The 4,577-nt window shown below is 36.3% G+C and overlaps 1 long non-coding RNA gene across 11 annotated transcripts; it reads right to left on the bottom strand.

Annotated features, from left to right (window-relative positions):
• Positions 1-814: 814 nt before the first annotated feature.
• On the bottom strand, positions 815-3,836 carry LOC106313478. Of its 11 annotated transcripts, none has more exons than XR_001264385.1 (9): positions 3,681-3,836; positions 3,319-3,485; positions 2,923-3,044; positions 2,718-2,840; positions 2,278-2,660; positions 2,116-2,199; positions 1,529-1,634; positions 1,255-1,440; positions 815-1,179 (listed from the first exon to the last, which is right to left on the bottom strand). It is a non-coding gene; the product is annotated as an uncharacterized LOC106313478 (long non-coding RNA). The 11 variants fall into 11 exon arrangements; XR_001264388.1 differs by having other exon boundaries at positions 2,718-2,811; XR_001264382.1 differs by having other exon boundaries at positions 2,278-2,379; positions 2,503-2,660; positions 2,718-3,485.
• Positions 3,837-4,577: the final 741 nt, after the last annotated feature.

The raw sequence follows: 4,577 nt of genomic DNA, 5'->3' as shown, positions 1-4,577 counted from the left end.
CAAGGATGACTCGTTCGAGAGGTCTGTTTCTTTTCGTCAAGCTTCTTTCGCAACTCGCAAGAGACGTTTTTTGTCTTACTTCATCTCTATTCTGTAGGCATTTGTGAATCTGTGATAATCTAATTTTATTGGAGATGCATCCATATTTCTATATGTTGAAACAGAGACTCTTAATGTTGCGAAGCAATTAAATTCAAAACGTTTATGCAACTATATTTCATACTAGGGGTTAGCGCGGGTGAATTTATAATAAAATTATTTTATACTAAAATATATTTTAATTTTATAGAACAATTGAAATATTGCTTTAAATTGAACATGATAAATTTATTTATTTTTAGATCATATTGAAAATTTAATTTAATTTTGTTAATTTGAGTTAAAAGAAACCACTAACGTTTTTTAAGTGAACATAAAATTTTAAATAAGAGAATTTTAAAAATGTAATGGTCTATATTTATTCTTTTGATTTTTATTCTTTGATAATATAGACAAACATTTTTATTGTTGTGGACGTCAAATATATATATGTCAACACCTTTCAACTAATGTACATCTTTAACAATTTTACATGTAACATGTATTTAAACGACAGTGGCACAGGCAATGTAGATTTGGATGTACTCAGCGATGCTTGGATGTTGCAATTTTGAGGCTTTTAATCTTGTTTTGGGGAAATACTTAACGTGTACACTGCTTAATTGTATGGTTATGTATTCTTTAAAAAAAGTTAGTAAACATCTAAAGTGTATCATAAACTGCCTACGTAGACTACCAAACGTAGACTACCAAGTGTTTAGAAGTACGAAGTTCATACGTAAGGTCGCATGACTGCTTGACTTATCTTAACAAAATGTTGAACATGTATCCTACAAAAACTTGCATTAATAATTCAAACACTGATCACTACAGTGAGTTCAAAACAAAAGTAGAAAAAGATGCTAAAGCATATTATTTGATAAGAAATTTTAGTGGTTGTCAAAGGTATCCACGTGAACTTATGCCAAGCGTGCGTTCTTGGTTCCACTCTCAAATTGCATTATTAATGCAAGTTCACATTCGGCAGTTGGATCAGCAGACGTGGATGGCTGGGGCGCAAAATTGGAGTTCTCATCAGCAGAACATTCGAAGCTAGTGCACTCACTCCAGGAAGCTGAGCATCAGGAACCTCTGCACCCCCTGTTTTCAAAATATTAAATTTATCGTTAATATAACTGAGTTTGCAGCATATCTAAATTAGGATTAGGTACCAACTTCTATAACAAAGCCTGGCAGAGGTGACTGTTGTTGCTCAGCAAAGATACGGGAGACGGTGAAGGTTTGGTGTTTTGAAGGGAAATTGAATTCGCCTTACTTCAGCTGGAAGGTGTACGTCTTCCCAACAATTTCAGCAACGAACCAAGGGAGTTCAGCGTCAACCTGAGCATAAACTCCTTCCACCTGCAAAACGCGAGGCAGATTTAATTAGAATACTTAACACAGAAGCAATATCAAAAGTTAATAGGAAACTGATGATTATAGAGTATACCAAAATTTCAGCAGCTTGAATGTTCGTCAGTTTAGCCGTCTCTATATCAAAAGCCACAAAAACAGCATCATCAGTTTCGTCTGAGACAGACAGTTCCACTCGATACCTATAAAAGGAAGCATACATATTTGAACATTATTGTCGGGAAATGTATGGAAATGAGTTTCAATATGCAAATGGAAACAATGTTGTTGAATTCTAACATCAGTGCACCAATGGCATTGTTTTTATAATTACATGGGATACATGTGAAGGAAGATATCTCTCAGTGGAGTTTTTTGGAACAATTGGAGCAGCCTATATAACACCAACCTTTCTCTCTTCCAGTCACTTTGGCCATGCAGAGAAACTCAATTATATGTGATGCCAAAGGAAACATTATCTTTCGGTTGGGATAATTCATAGGGCTTTCTAAATTAAAACACATAAATATTTATTAAACTACATTTCTCTTAGTCCCTGTTAGAAGATTAATTATGGGGAGTTAACATTCTTTACCTAACAAATATGACACTCTTGATAGGAGCAGTTGAGTCATTGAATGATTGTGTTTTATAGTACGATTCTTGTTGAGATAGAGAGCTTACGTGGAATTTGGGACTTGGGAGGATCATGTCTTCGAGTGCTGAATCTTATCTGAAGCTAAAAGCCTCGGTAGGGCGTAGATGTTGCTGTAAATGAAACCAAATTCGTGTGAGCATTGTAGACTACTAACATGTTGTCTAGTGAATGTGTTTTAAAGTTCTCACCAGCTATATCCTCTGCTCCGTTTGTTGGTATCACAGCATGGGGGCCTAGGCTTTGTTGTACACATGTAAGAGTCGGTGTTGTACTACTGCTGTCATGTTGAGCTGTGAACAAATGAAAAAGTTGGCTGGTAGAAAATTTTCAGGCTTTGAAAATAGGAAATGTCCTAAGCGAAGCTTCATTACAACCCATTCAAGGTGTGTTGTGAATTGTTAGCTGCACCGCACCTGAGCACAATGGTTAAAGGAAACATGCCAGAAAGGGTAGGACCAATGCGAGATTAGTTTTAGTTTGAGAGCTTATGGTTCCGCTAGCTTTCCTGCTTGATTGCGAGCAAGTTGCTTAACTTGGCGTAGCTGCATGCTCACTTGGCGGGCTGACTTCCCTAAAGAATGTAATAATTAAATAGTATCAAGTATCAACTTGAAGCGACGGCTTATACCTTATGAATGTGGGAGACCATAGACTCTATTATAGTAGGATGTTCGTTTCCAGGCAGTTTCCTCTCGTGTGCTAAAGCTGGTAGACGCGTCCTCCTGTAACCATGGTCGTCGTAGCATAGAAGCTGAGTTTGCGTTATCATTGATATCAGATTCATTAGATTTAGAAATCCAGTATAAACTATAAACTCTGATTGTACACAATACAAACGCCTTTTTCGTATGTGTGGTGGAGACGGGTTGATATGCAGCGTCTGTCCCACTCTGATCACTCTTAAGTCTTTAAGATTGATCACTAATATCTTCATCTTGTTATCTCTTAACCATGTCTGCAGGAAATATTGATGTTCAGGTAGGGAAGTTGCTTTATTTTCGAACTTAAATTATCCTGGTAATAATCAATCAGAGTTCAATAAAGCAGAACTTAATACCTTGAAGAAGTATACGATCTCTGTTATTATAATAGATAAGCAATTAAACAGAGCTCAGAGATTAGAGAGCAAGGTCAAGATAATTGCTTTTACGTCAAACATGAATCAAAACATCGAATAGCTTTTAAAAATTCAAACTTTAAAGAAACCCAAAAGGCAGAGAGACACGTACGGTCAATAGCAGAGGTCTTGAGCTGCTCCAGGGCCGAGATGCTTGCTGACTTGGACGGAGAAATCTCTCAACGGACCCTCTGCCTCAGGACTCGTCTTGACCCGTGGTTCATCGGAGAGCACGAGTTCTAATCAGACCCGACGGTGTTGGAGAAGAAGATGGATCACCTGGATTCGATAACAGCATATTCAGCTTCGATTGACAAGGAAGGCGTTAGAAACCTCCATAGAGAAATCAGAAAACGAAAAAAACAGAAACAGTCGTCAACTTGCCATCGACCATTAACAGATCAACACCCATGAAGATGGGTATCTTAAATAGATACCATATTAGAAAAACTTAGAAACTGTAAGTGTGGTTACCTTTCCATGGACCCGTAACAGATCAAGTGCGAGCTTTCCAGAATCGAAGGAGACTTGTTACAACACTCCCGATAGCGATTTAAGGATGAGAAGCTGTACAGTGAGGGTTACGCGGATAGAAGATGGAAAGCAAATGACACAAATCGACACTCTTTCATAATTTTGGGTTTAATGGGTTAACCCTACATGCCTCCAACGCTGAAATAATATGGGCCGGCGTAGTCTTTAGTTTTATCAGTATAACGAAGCCCATCCATTAAGTTAAATTGAAAAAAAATTAAGTGATGCCACGTGGCGGTTTTTGCCCCTTGACCTGATGCTGATGTGGATGGATGAGAATGGAGAAAATCCCCCTTTATTATAATAGATAGATAGATATATATTTTTGCAGTTTTAATTATGATTTGGGTTCTCTGAAGGGAGGAGGCGTGACGAGTTAGTTTTTGGATATTCAAGTAAGTAAATAACACAATGGATTAAGACAAAACAGTACTTTGTTGATTTATTAAATATATAGAACACGGTTCTTTTATTTATAAAAAGGTGACTGAAAAATAATTGCAAAATTTGGTGGTTTATTCGAATAGAACAACAAAAGACATATTATAACTTAGAGACTTAATCTTGTGGCAGGCCGGCATTTGTCACTTCCAGCTCAGTTCTTCAGTTCTTCATTTGTCACTTTCTCCCTATATTCGACCAGTTTCCAATAACTTTACATAGAAATTAGTTCAATTTAAATATTTGGATAGAGACCAAATAAATATTATCAGTGTTTTCAACATTTACCGTTATTTTTGGATATTTACTTGTCATTATATTGATAATTTTTTGATATTTTCATATTTTTGAATACTTATTAGATATAAAATTTATAATAATTAATATATTTAAGTG

This window comes from Brassica oleracea, chromosome C9 (assembly GCF_000695525.1).
Source record: "Brassica oleracea var. oleracea cultivar TO1000 chromosome C9, BOL, whole genome shotgun sequence".
NCBI classification, from domain to species: Eukaryota; Viridiplantae; Streptophyta; class Magnoliopsida; order Brassicales; family Brassicaceae; genus Brassica; species Brassica oleracea.
This window is presented reverse-complemented; position numbering and strand designations above follow the sequence as displayed.